This window comes from Pleurodeles waltl, chromosome 4_2 (assembly GCF_031143425.1).
Source record: "Pleurodeles waltl isolate 20211129_DDA chromosome 4_2, aPleWal1.hap1.20221129, whole genome shotgun sequence".
NCBI classification, from domain to species: domain Eukaryota; kingdom Metazoa; phylum Chordata; class Amphibia; order Caudata; family Salamandridae; genus Pleurodeles; species Pleurodeles waltl.
This window is the reverse complement of record NC_090443.1, coordinates 790,801,048-790,815,266: the sequence shown is the minus strand read 5'-3', so window position 1 is coordinate 790,815,266 and position 14,219 is coordinate 790,801,048.

The window sequence follows — 14,219 nt, the reverse complement described above, 5'->3', positions numbered from 1 at the left end:
AGGCCACATGAAGAGCTGGCTATCCATAAGGAAGTGAGCCATCATGGCAGTGCTCTACTGAGTGAATAAAAAATCCAAGGGTAGCTTTCCAATGTAAAACTGCCACCGTTCTAACTAATTGTCAGTCCCCTTTCCATGGCCATTCTGTTTCACGCGCTTGGCCGAGGGATGGACCTGAAGAGTATCTGCTAAAGTCAGGATCGCATGTGCATCTCTGCACGAATTCTGATCTGCCTGCACTGTAGCCGACAGTGCACCCGCTTCAAAAGGAAACAAGCAATGAATAGCACTAAACAGTACAGTGTTGACGATTGTGCTGTAACTTGCCAGTAAGCGATTCAAGAAATGATCTCAAATGTAAAGAGTAACCAATTTGAATACAGTCCAAATATGAAAGAGCTGATTAATGACAACAAATAGGCACAAATCTTAAGAAGCGGAGTAACAGCAACCACTAGACAAAAATGTTCAAACAATCCAAATAATACGATTCATGAGATTTGTGAAAAGAACGTACAAAGACCAATCAATAAATTGGAAAAAGTCAGAAGACCAAAGCTAACGAAAACTTCACACTAATAAAAAGTGAAGATACAACACACAGTGTACTTATGTGTAGGAGCAGCCGATAAAAGAGGAATGTGGTTATATGGCAGGGATTTATATACTCTCCGTGAAGATTACAGAATGGAACAGGTGTTTTATGATGTGTTATGTTCTATGGGCCATATGTATGAAAACATGAGCTTGCGAATCGCAAATAGCGATTTTTAAGAAATCGCTATTTCCGAGTCGCAATTGGCCATGTAACAAAATTGCGATTCGGAATTAGCGATTTCTTAAAAATCGCTATTTGTGGTTTGCGAGGCTCATTTACCGAACCGCAATTTGCATTCTCGCAAATTTAGATTTTTTGTGATTCGGTAAGAAATCGCAAATTGCGAGTGTTAGACCTGACAGCCTTAGGGTGGTCACCTCTAACTTTTTGCCTGCCTCCCTCCACTTTTTGGACACTGTTTTTGCTGGCTTTTAGACTCTGCGCACTTTACCACTGCTAACCAATGCTAAAGTGCATATGCTCTCTCCCTTAAAACATGGTAACCTTGAATCATACCTGATTGGACTATTTAATTTACTTATAAGTCCCTAGTAATGTGCACTCTATGTGCCTAGGGCCTGTAGATTAAATGCTACTAGTGGGCCTGCAGCACTGGTTGTGCCAACCACTTAAGTAGTCCCTTTTCCTTGTCTCAGGCCTGCCACTGCAAGGCCTGTGTGTGCAGTTTTACTGTCACCTCGACTTGGCATTTAAAAGTACTTGCCAAGCCCAAACCTCCGCTTTCTCCACATATAAGTCACCTCTAATGTGTGCCCTAGGTTACCCCTAGGGCAGGGTGCTGTGTGGGTGAAAGGCAGGACATGTTCCTGTGTAGTTTACATGTCCTGATAGTGTAAAACTCCTAAATTCGTTTATTGAACTACTGTGAGGCCTGCTCCCTTCATAGGCTAACATTGGGGCTGCCCTCATACAGTATTGAAGTGGTAGCTGCTGATCTGAAAGGAGTAGGAAGGTCATATTTAGTATGGCCAGAATGGTAATATAAAATCCTGTTGACTGGTGAAGTTGGATTTAATATTACTATTCTAGAAATGCCACTTTTAGAAAGTGAGCATTTCTTTGCACTTAAATTTTTCTGTGCCTTACAATCCACGTCTGGCTGGGCTTAGTTGACAGCTCCTTGTGCATTCACTCAGACACACCCCAAACATAGGGTACTCAGCCTCACTTGCATACCTCTGCATTTTGAATGGGTCTTCCTGGGTTGGGAGGGTGGAGGGCCTGCTCTCATACAAAGGACTGCCACACCCCCTACTGGGACCCTGGCAGACAGGATTGAACTGAAAGGGGACCTGGTGCACTTCTTAGCCACTCTTTGAAGTCTCCCCCACTTCAAAGGCACATTTGGGAATAAAACAGGGCCTCTGCCCTACCTCATCAGACACTTGCTGGAGAAGAAACCTGAACCAGAACCTGCATCCTGCCAAGAAGAACTGCCTGGCTGCCTAAAGGACTCACCTGACTGCTTTCTACAAAGGACTGCTGCCTTGCTGTTGCTCTGCTGCCTTGCTGAACTCTTGTCTGGCTGTAAAAGTGTTCTCCAAGGGCTTGGATAGAGCTTGCCTTCTGTTCCCTGAAGTCTCAGGACCCAAAAGACTTCTCTTTTTCACTTGGACGCTTCGTGCGCCGAAATTTTCGACGCACAGCTTGATCCGCAGTGAGAAAAACACCGCACACCGACGCTGATCGCTGCGACGCCTTCGGGACGACCGGAACTTCGAGGCACGGCCTCACAAGGACAACGCCGCCCGACCTCCAGAGGAGAAATCGACGCGACGCCTGCTGTGATAGCGAACCTTCGACGCACAGCCCCACAGAACGACGCGCAGCGGTAAACAAGCAGGAGAATCCACGCACAGACCAGGACATCTGGTAATCCCCGCGATCCACAGAAAGAGACTGTCCGCGCGCCGGAAAACGACGCACGACTTCCCCGCGTGAAAAATAACGACGCAAGTCCGTGTGTGCTGGGGAGAAATCGACGCACACACCCTTTTTCCACGTATCTCTTCTTCTGTGGCCCTCTGAGGAGATTTTCCACTCCAAACCAGGTACTTTGTGCTTGAAAGAGACTTCGTTTGCTTTTTAAAGACTTAAGACACTTTATATCACTTTTCAGTGATATCTCTACAAATTCACATTGCAACCTTATTCGTTTTGACCTACAATTATCCTGATAAATATTATATATTTTTCTAAACACTGTGTGGTGTATTTTTGTGGTGCTATATGGTGGTATTGTATGATTTATTGCATAAATACTTTACACATTGCCTTCTAAGTTAAGGCTGACTGCCCGTGCCAAGCTACCAGAGGGTGGGCACAGGATAATCTTGGATTGTGTGTGACTTACCCTGACTAGAGTGAGGGCTTCTGCTTGGACAGGGGGTAACCTGACTGCCAACCAAAAACCCCATTTCTAACATTGGTGATCAGCGGTGAGGCTAGGACTTGTATTTGTGCAGTGACATACAGTAGCTAAGTATTTCACTACCTACCCACAGTTGAAGGTCAACTTGATTTTTATCTCTTTTTGCAAATTCGTTTTTTTCCTGACAATTTTCAAAAAACTAAATCCTCACTCAACATGTCTCTGACTGGGTCTCAGATAGGAGACTTTGACCTAGTCCTGTTGGATACATATACGGTCAAACAACTAAAAGGAGTCTGCAGGGTAATGAGGGTACCCACCCAAGGGGCCTCCAAAAAGGAGGACTTTTAAGTGGCGCTGAGGGCCTGCGCAGAAGCCCATTTAGAAGAGGATGATGAGGGAGAGGAGCCAGAAAATGGCCCCTCAGAGGATTTGTTGCTATCTGTGGATGGTGTTACCACTGTAATTGTGCCCCCTTCCAGACCAGGGAGCAGTGTCTCTGTGCAAAGCCTGACCGCAGAGGAAAGGAGAGAGGAAAGGGAGTTTCAATTGCAAATGGCAAAACTGAAAATTGAGGCTCAACAGGAGGAAAAAAGGGCAGAGAGAGAAGCCAAGCAAGCTGAGGCTGAAAGAGCAGCCAAATAGATTGAAGCTGAAAGAGCTGAAGCTGCAGCTGAGAGAGCCTTGGCTGAAAAGAAACTGTTATTGGCTCATGAACTGAGTCTCAAGGAGCTGGATCTCAAGCCAAAGCAGTCTGAATCCAGCAATAATGGTGGCAGCATACTGACAGGACCTGCTGGAGAAAAGAAGGTTTGTAAACCCAAAAATGTGGTGCCCAGTTTTGTGGTGGGAGATGACATAGATAAATGGTTAGCTGCTTATGAAGTTGCACTAAGGGCTCATGAGGTTCCTGAAGGGCAATGGGGGGTAGCTATGTGGGGTTATGTGACGCCATTGGGGAGGGACACACTTCTCACATTGGATCAACCTGATCAAAACACATACCCACATCAGAAAGCCACTTTACTTGCCAAGTTTGGGCTGACCCCTGAGGGATACCATAAGAGGTTCAGGGACAGCACCAAACAGACCACACAAACATGGGTAGATTTCTTTGACTTTTCCAGTAAGGCACTGAATGGATGGGTGCGGGGAAACAAAGTAGATGATTATAAAGGGTTATGGCCCATATTTATACTTTTTGACGCTAAACTGCGCTAACGCAGTTTAGCGTCAAAAAAATTTGCGCCGTCTAACGCCATTCTGAAGCGCCATGCGGGCGCCGTATTTATGGAATGGCGTTAGACGGCGCAATCAGACCGGCGCTGCCTGGTGTGCGTGGAAAAAAACCACGTAGACCAGGCAGCTCCGGCGTTGGGAAAAAATGACGTTAGGGCGTCTTAAAATGGCGCAAGTCAGGTTGACGCTAAAAAATCGTCGTAACCCGACTTGCGCCATTTTTTTTCGACGCCCATCCCCCATCAACATGACTCCTATCATTGTAAAGATAGGAGTCATGCCCCCTTGCCCAATGGCCATGCCCAGGGGACTTCTGTCCCCTGGGCATGGTCATTGGGCATAGTGGCATGTAGGGGGGCACAAATCAGGCCCCCCTATGCCAAAAAAAATAATAAAAAAAAAAAAAAAAAATACTTACCTGAACTTACCTGAATGTCCCTGGGGTGGGTCCCTCCGTCCTTGGGTGTCCTCCTGGGGTGGGCAAGGGTGGCAGGGGGGGTCCCTGGGGGCAGGGGAGGGCACTCTGGGCTCATTTTGAGCCCACTTGTCCCTTAACGCCATGCCTGACCCAGGCGTTAAAAAGCGGCGCAAATGCGCCGTTTTTGGCCACGCCCACTCCCGGGCGTCATTTTTGCCCGGGAGTATAAATACCACGTAAAGGCCTGGGAGTCATTTTTTAAGACGGGAACGCCTCCCTTGCATATCATTAACGCAAGGAAGGGGTTCACGCTAAAAAATGACGCCCACTCCGGGCACTTTGGCGCCCGAAGCGTCTAACGCCATAGTATAAATATGGCGTTAGTTTGCGTTAGTTTAGCGTCGAATTTGCGTCGAAAAAAACGACGCAAATTCGGCGCAACCAGAGTATAAATACGGCCCTATATGACTTGATACTGAGAGAGCATATGCTTAATACTACTTTTACAGAGTTGCGCCAGCACTTAGTGGATAGTAAGCTGACTGATCCCAGGAAGCTTGCTGAGGAGGCGGACCTCTGGGTTAGCACCAGAGTGTCCAAGAAGGTACCTGGGGGGGACACCCACAAAGGTGGTCAGGGTTCCCAACAGAAGAAAGAGGGGGGAGATAAACTTACAGATAAGGAACTCTCCAGAGGCCCCCAAAAGAATTCCCAGGGAGGGGGTGGCAACCATTCCTTTTCCAGATTTGGGAAAAAGCCAGGGACATATGATAGGTCAGGGAAATCCAACCCCAAAAGCATGGAGTGTTACCAGTATGATCACTATAAAGGCGACCCACAGTGCTCCAAGAGAGCACCGTCCACTACCAGACAGACACCTGGGTTGACTAGTGTAGCGCTCGGGGGGAGATGGACCCAGATAGCTTTGGGGAACAGGTAGAGATTTCCCTAGTGTCCCTGAGAGAAGGAGAAAGGGTGCCCAAAGCCAACATGCCTCAAAATACTTCCAAGTACAGGCAGTGGGTCACCATTGATAGGCAGAAGGTGGAGGCTCTGCGTGACACAGGAGCCAGTATGACTACTATCAAGAGTCAGCTGGTGTCAACAGAGCAGATAGTCCCCAATACATTCCACCAGGTCATAGTCGCTGACAATCGTGAGAGTCACCTACCAGTGGCTCTGGTTCCCTTTGAGTGGGGGGGGGTCTCTGGTACTCTGAAAGTAGCTGTGAGTCCTGCCATGCCTGTAGATTGTCTGTTAGGCAATGATCTTGAGCATACTGCTTGGAAAGAAGTGGAGCTCAGATCTCACCTGGAGATGTTAGGGTTACCTGAGTGGGTCTGCATGACCACACGGTCCATGGCTGACCGAGAGGGAAGTCAAGGGCATCTGGAGCCTGGAACGATGGCCAAGAGAGCTGCCAAGAGGAGGGGCAAAGGGCGCGGGAAACTGATCCCAGAAGTTTCCGCAGTGGTTGACGGGGCTCCTGAGGAGGAGGCTCCCGAGCCAACTGGGGAAGACATTGCCACCCTAGGTGACCTACCTGAGCTTGCTGGCTGGCAAGTTGAGGGTGGACCCACCAGGGAGGAATTCTGCAAGGCGCAGAAAGAATGTCCCACTCTAGAGGGTCTGAGGAAGCAAGCCTCAGACCAGGCGGCAGGTGAAGCCTCTGGCGATCACCACATATATTGGGAGAATGATCTCCTCTACAGTGAGCCTAAGGTTCCGGCCTTTGGGGCAGCGCGTGCGCTGGTGGTCCCCCAGTGTTACCGAACCTTCCTACTGGTTCTGGCTCACGACATTCCCCTGGCAGGACATTTGGGGCAAGGCAAGACCTTTGACAGGCTTTTCACCCACTTTTATTGGCCCAGAATGAGGACAAACTCAGATAAGTTCTGAAGATCTTGTCCTACCTGCCAGGCCAGTGGTAAAGCAGGGAAAAGGGTTAAAACCCCCCTGATTCCACTTCCTGTCGTTGGCACCCCCTTTGAAAGGGTGGGCATCAACATTGTTGGTCCATTGGACCCCAAAACGGCCTTAGGCAACAGGTTCATCCTGGTTTTGGTGGACCATGCCACCCGTTACCCAGAGGCAATCCCTCTGAGGACCGTAACTGCGCCGGTGGTGACCAGAACTCTGATGGGGATATTTACCCATGTGGGATTCCCAAAGGAGATAGTGTCTGACAGATGCACTAACTTCATGTCTGCATACATGAAGTCTCTGTGGGATGCGTGTGGTGTAACCTGCCAGGCCAGTGGTAAAGCAGGGAAAAGGGTTAAAACCCCCCTGATTCCACTTCCTATCGTTGGCACCCCCTTTGAAAGGGTGGGCATCAACATTGTTGGTCCACTGGACCCCAAAATTGCCTTAGGCAACAGGTTCATCCTGGTTTTGGTGGACCATGCCACCCGTTACCCAGAGGCAATCCCTCTGAGGACCGTAACTGCACCAGTGGTGACCAGAACTCTGATGGGGATATTTACCCGTGTGGGATTCCCAAAGGAGATAGTGTCTGACAGAGGCACTAACTTCATGTCTGCATACATGAAGTCTCTGTGGGATGCGTGTGGTGTAACCTACAAGTTCACCACACCCTATCACCCCCAATCTAATGGTCTTGTGGAGAGATTCAACAAGACCTTGAAAGGCATGATTGGTGGCATCCCTGAGGCCATGAGGCGTAAGTGGGACTTCCTCTTACCATGCCTTCTCTTTGCTTCCGAGAGGTCTGCCAGAGGGGGGTGGGGTTCAGTCCCTTTGAGCTTCTCTATGGGTACCCTGTCAGGGGACCCCTAAGCATTGTCAAGGAGGGGTTGGAGAGAGCTCCAAAGGCGCCCCCTCAGGATGTGGTCAGCTACATGTTGACCCTCCGCAACCAGATGACCCGCTTCTGGAAAGAGGCCCAAAGTAACCTTGAGGCCAGTCAAGAGGTAATGAAACGCTGGTATGACTACAAGGCCACCCTGATAGAGTTTCAGCCTGGAGACAAAGTGTGGGTAATGGAGCCAGTAGAGCCTAGAGCTCTCCTGGACCGCTGGTCTGGCCCATTTGAAGTAAAGGAGCAGAAAGGGGAGGCCACTTACCTAGTGGACCTCCAAACCCCTAGGAACCCCCTAAGGGTGCTCAATGTCAACCGACTAAAGGCTCATTTTGAGAGGTCTGAGGTCAACATGCTTCTGGTCACAGATGAAGGAATGGAAGAGGAGAGTGAACCTCTCCCCGACCTCCTCTCTGCCCAAGAAGGTGATGGGTCAGTGAAAGGGGTCATCCTCTCTGACTCCCTGACTCTAAACCAGAAAGGAGACTGCTATGAGCTGTTGGAGCAGTTCTCCCCCCTGTTCTCCCTTACTCCTGGACTGACCCACCTCTGTGTTCATGACATTGACACCGGTGACAGTCTCCCTGTGAAGAACAAAATTTACAGGTTATCGGATAAGGTGAAAGCCAGCATCAAGGAGGAGGTCTCCAAGATATTAGCTTTAAGGGTTATTGAGAAATCCAGTAGTCCCTGGGCCAGCCCAGTGGTGTTGGTCCCTAAGGCTACTGCCCCAGGTGCGAAGCCAGAACTCCGGTTCTGTGTGGACTACCGGGGTCTCAACTCAGTCACCCGGACTGATGCTCACCCCATCCCCCTAGCTGATGAGCTCGTTGACAGGCTGGGCGCTGCCAAGTTCCTGAGTTCGTTTGATCTTACTTCAGGGTACTGGCAGATCGCCCTGACTGAGGGGGCTAAAGAGAGATCCGCATTTTCAACCCCTGATGGCCATTACCAGTTCCGGGTGATGCCATTTGGATTGAAAAATGCCCCTGCTACCTTCCAACGGTTGGTTAACTGGGTCCTAGCTGCCAAGGATGCCTTCTGTGCAGCCTACCTGGATGACATAGCTGTCTACAGTTCCAGCTGGGAGGAACACCTGCTCCACCTCAAGGAGGTGCTTCAGGCCCTGCAACAGGCAGGCCTGATCATCAAGGCTAGTAAGTGCCAGATTGGGCAGTGTTCCGTGGTGTACTTGGGACACATAGTAGGTGGTGGCAAGGTGCAGCCACTCCAGGCCAAGATTGAAACTATCAACGTCTGGCAACCACCTAGAACACAGACAGAAGTAAGAGCCTTCTAGGCCTCACTGGATACTACCATAGGTTTGTCAAGGGCTATGGATCCATTGTGACACCCTTGACAGAACTTATTTCCAAAAAGCAACCTAGGTTGGTGAATTGGACAGAGGCTTGTCAGAAAGCCTTTGACTCCCTGAAGGAAGCCATGTGCATGGCCCCCATGTTCAAGGCCCCTGACTACTCCCAAGAATTTATTGTGCAGACCGGCGCTTCAGATCATGGCATAGGGGATGTTCTAGCACAGGTAAATGAGGAGGGCCTAGACCAACCAATAGTCTTTATTAGCAGAAGACTATGACCACGGGAACAGAGGTGGAGTGCTATTGAGAGAGATGCATTTGCTGTGGTCTGGGCACTGAAGAAGCTGAGACCCTACCTGTTTGGGACTCACTTCTGGGTTCAGACAGACCACAGGCTCATTCAGATGGCTTATGCAGATGAGGGGCGAGAATCCTAAACTCTTGAGGTGGTCCATTTCCCTACAGAGGATAAACTTTACGGTGGAGCATCGCCCGGGGATTTACCACGCCAGCGCTGATGGTCTCTCCAGAGACTTCCGCCTTAGCGATGAGAGCTCCCAGGAGGTTGGGTATCTCTCCCCACTTTCAGCTGGGGTGACACATGTTAGACCTGGCAGCCTGCCTCCCTCCACTTTTAGATACTGTTTTTTCTGGTATTAAGACTCTGCACACTTTACCACTGCTAACCAGTGCTAAAGTGCATATGCTCTCTCCCTTTTAAACATGGTAACATTGGATCTTACTCAATTGGACTATTTAATTTACTTAGAAGTCCCCAGTAGAGTGCACTATATGTGCCCAGAGCCTGTTGATTAAATGCTACTAGTGGGCGTGCAGCACTCATTGTGCCACCCACTTAAATAGCTCCTTAACCTTGTCCCAGGCCTGCCATTGCAAGGGCTGTGTGTGCAGTTTCACTGCCAATTCGACTGGGCATTTAAAAGTACTTGCCAAGACTAAAACTGCCCTTTTTCTACATGTACGTCACTCCTAAGGTATGCTGTAGGTAACCCATAGGGCAGGGTGCTGTGTAGGCAAAAGGCAGGACAAGTACCTATCTAGTTTACATGTCCTGGTAATGTAAAACTCCTAAATTTGTTTTTACACTGCTGTGAGGCCTGCTCCCCTCATAGGCTCACATCGGGGCTACCCTCATATACTGTTTGAGTGGTAGCTGCTGATCTGAAAGGAGTAGGAAGGTCATATTTAGTATAGCCAAAATGGTGATACAAAATACTGCTGACTGGTGAAGTTGGATTAAATATTACTATTTTAGAAATGCCACTATTAGAAAGTGAGCAGTTCTCTGCACTTAAATCCTTTTGTGCCTTACAATCCACATCTGGCTGTGTTCAGTTGACAGCTCCCTTGTGAATCCACTCAAACACACCCCAGACAGAGGATACTCAGCCTCACTTGCATACATTAGCATTTTGAATGGGTCTTCCTGGGCTGGGAGGGTGGAGGGCCTGACACTTTCATGTCAAAGGACAGTAGCCTGCCCTCACACAAAGCACTGCCACATCCCCTACTGGGAACCTGACAGACAGGATTGAACTGAAAGGGGACCTTGTGCACTTCTAAGCCACTCTTTGAAGTCTTCTCCACTTCTTGGAGAAGAGAACCTGAACCAGAACCTGCATCCTGCCAAGAAGAACTGCCTGGCTGCCCAAAGGACTCACCTGACTGCTTTCAGTGAGGGACTGCTGCCTTGCTGTTGCCCTGCTGCCCTGCTGCTCTCTGGCTGTGCTGAGAAGTGCTCTCCAAGGGTTTGGATAGAGCTTGCCTCCTGTTCCCTGAAGTCTCAGGACCAAAAAGTCTTCTTCTCTACAAGAAGGACTCCTTGTGCGGCGAAAATCGATGCACAGCCTGCCAGAAGTGAAGTATAGCCTGCATTGTGGAGAAAAATTCACTGCACGCTGAACTGGAATGACGCAGCACGACTTCGTAACAATAAGATCGATGCAGCGCGAGCGTAGCGACCGGAAATTTGACGCATGGCCCACTGGATCGACGCACAGCTGAGCCGGAACTCGCAGCCTGACTTCCAGAGAAGAATCAACGCAGCACCTGCTGTGCATTCTAAATTTTCACGCAACACCCGCCAGATCGATGCTGCCCCTTTGACTTCATTCTGTCAGCGCCGGAAATCTACGCACCATCCCCGGGGCATCCAAAAACCCCGAAACCCAAAGAGGATCCACAACCGAGCACCGGAAATCAACGCACACACCAACCCTGCGTGAAAACTAAATGACGCATCTCCATGTGCAGCCTGAGAAATCGATGCACACCTCTTTGTTTTCAAGGCATCTCCTCCTCTGCGGTTCTTTGCAGAGATTTTGAATGCGAACCAGGTACTTTGTGCTTGAAAGAGACATTTGTTGCTTTTAAAAGGCTAAAGACACTTTATATCACTTTTACAGTGATATCTCAACATATACTTTTTGCATTTTACTCATTTTGACCTGCATCTTATCAGATAAATATGATATATTTTTCTAAACATTGTGTGTTTTATTTTTGTGGTGCTATACTGTGTTATTGCATGGTTCATTGCACAAATACTTTACACATTGTCTTCTATGTTAAGCCTGACTGGTCAGTGCCAAGCTACCAGAGGGTGGGCACAGGTTAATTTGGATTGTGTGTGGCTTACCCTGACTAGAGTGAGGGTCCTTGCTTGGACAGGGGGTAATCTGACTGCCAACCAAAGACCCCATGTCTAACAATAATAAATAGACTGATAAATAAATACTTACATACATAACTGGGCTGTCAAGGTTTTTGTTTCCTAAAATCTGGCCGCCCTAGCACAAGGTCATTCATCTACCAAATAACAAGCACATTGATAATTCACATCCCAATTCCAACAATAATCTCCTACATTGGGACCTTCAAACTGTGAGTCTGTCTACCTGGCCCCCTGGCTCCCAGGGGCGGTCTCAAAAGCAGGGTTCAAAACTTCCTGGGAAGAAGGACTAAGGATGCCAATGTACTGAGGAAAAATGCATTTTTAAAAGAGAACATTAAATAAGCGAAATGGTGTTCTATGAAAACAAATGATGACACCAGAAGTGATTTTTTTCTTTCTTGTGGGGGACATCACCTGTGCCCTAAAGCCCTTTAGATGCTTTGTGTGACTCCCTCCCAAAGTTTCCAGTTGGATTTAATGGATTTGTCATGAGGGAAAAAGTAACAAAAACATGCTTTTGTTCCTTAATATGCCCGATCAATGTACCTTGAAATGTTCGACTTGGATGCACAGTTGCACACAGTGTATATTTATTGTGAGTAATCAAAAAACAGAACCAAGCAGTGGTTTCTTGCCTGCATTTTATGGAAGATATAACCCTACCCCCTTCCAAATCCCACAGCAAAGTTTGGCGTGCTCTCTGCATGTAGATTTTAAACATGTTGTAAGAAAATATTTGCAAATATGTCAATGGAGAGTGGGGGCAGAATTCTGGCAAATTCATGTATTGGAGATCATGGCATAAACATTCTGTGACAAATTTACAAAGAGTAGCAATGTGGCACAGCAACTTTGCGTCAAACGGAGAGTGCAGAACAACATTATGGGGGTCATTACAACCCTGGCGGACGGTGTTAAAGCTGCGGTAATACCGCAAACAGGCCGGCGGACAAAATAAGGGAATTATGACTCTGGCGGAAACCGCCAACAAAGACAGCCACTTTAACACACCGCCCGCCACGGCGGTACAGACAAGCAGCGCGGCGGTCACCGCCAACAGACAGGCGGAAGACAATGTACCGCCCATAGTATCACAATCCGCCACCTTTTCCGGGGCGGATTCACCGTGGTTAAAAACACGGCGGAAACAGCTTTTGCAATGGGAAAACGCTCACCTCAACACATCCCACGAGGAACGAGGACTCCATGGACCCGGAACTCCAAATACTCCCTGCCCTTGTGTTTCTGCTCCTCTATGACCAACAGCTACGTAGGCGCCGAAGACAACGGTGAGTACTGCACCTACGACACGGGGGAGGCAAAAGTTAGGAGGACACCCACGAAATACCCCCAGCCTCGCATATTACAGCATACACACCAATGCATTCACAAAAATCACAGTAACAACCCACAATCCTCCCGGAAGAATGAAAAGACAAAGCGAAATTTGGTCAAACATTGAAATATGGCAATATACATGTCATACAAAAATATACAGATATATATATGAAAATCAGTCATAATTATATACAATACGAGAAGTAGTGCAGATATGTACATAACAATGTCCGTGCACCAACAGTCCAAAAATGCATGGGCGAGGCCCACAAAGGATACCTGACCACAATCTGAGAGAACACTGCCGGGGCATCAGATAGAAATCCTACAGGCACCTCAGGGGGAAGGGAAGGGGGGCACCTCAGCCGGATGACTGCAAAGCCAGATCCACGACGGGGCTCCATGCCCATTGATGTATCCTGGGGAGTGCAAAGCCACAGTCTCTCAAGTCTCTACAGTGGGTGGGTTGCCCACTGTGCCATCCTGGGGAGTTCAAAGCCACAGTCTCTCAAGTCTCTACAGTGGGTGGGTTGCCCACTGTGGGGTGGGTTGCCCACTGTGCCATCCTGGGGAGTGCAAAGCCACAGTCTCTCAAGTCTCTACAGTGGGTGGGTTGCCCACTGTGCCATCCTGGGGAGTGCAAAGCCACAGTCTCTCAAGTCTCTACAAGTCTCTACAGTGGGTGGGTTGCCCACTGTGCCATTCTGGGGAGTGCAAAGGCACAGTCTCTCAAGTCTCTACAGTGGGTGGGTTGCCCACTGTGCCATCCTGGGGAGTGCAGAGGCACAGTCTCTCAAGTCTCTACAGTGGGTGGCTTGCCCACTGTGCCATCCTGAGGAGTGCAAAGCCACAGTCTCTCAAGTAGATGCAGGTCTCCACTGGTACTGGGGGGGACTGGTGCCCAGACTGGATGAGTCTCCCCGTGAAAGTTCCTGTCCTGTCACTGTCCCAGCTGCACATGGGATAAGGATGCCTGATGTGGCGATCCATTCATTCCTACCTGGTGCTTGCCCTGTTCAGCGGTGCTTTGCCATGGCGGTCTTTGCCCTGTTCAGCGGTGCTTTGACATGGCGGTTCTGGACTGTTCAGCGGTGCTTTGCCATGGCGGTCTTTGCCCAGTTCAGCGGTGCTTTGAAATGGCGGTTCTGGACTGTTCAGCGGTGCTTTGCCATGGCGGTCTTTGCCCTGTTCAGCGGTGCTTTGACATGGCGGTGTTTGCCCTGTTCAGCGGTGCTTTGACATGGCGGTTCTGGACTGTTCAGCGGTGCTTTGACATGGCGGTCTTTGTCCTGTTCAGCGGTGCTTTGACATGGCGGTTCTGGACTGTTCAGCGGTGCTTTGACATGGCGGTTCTGGACTGTTCAGCGGTGCTTTGCCATGGCGGTCTTTGCCCTGTTCAG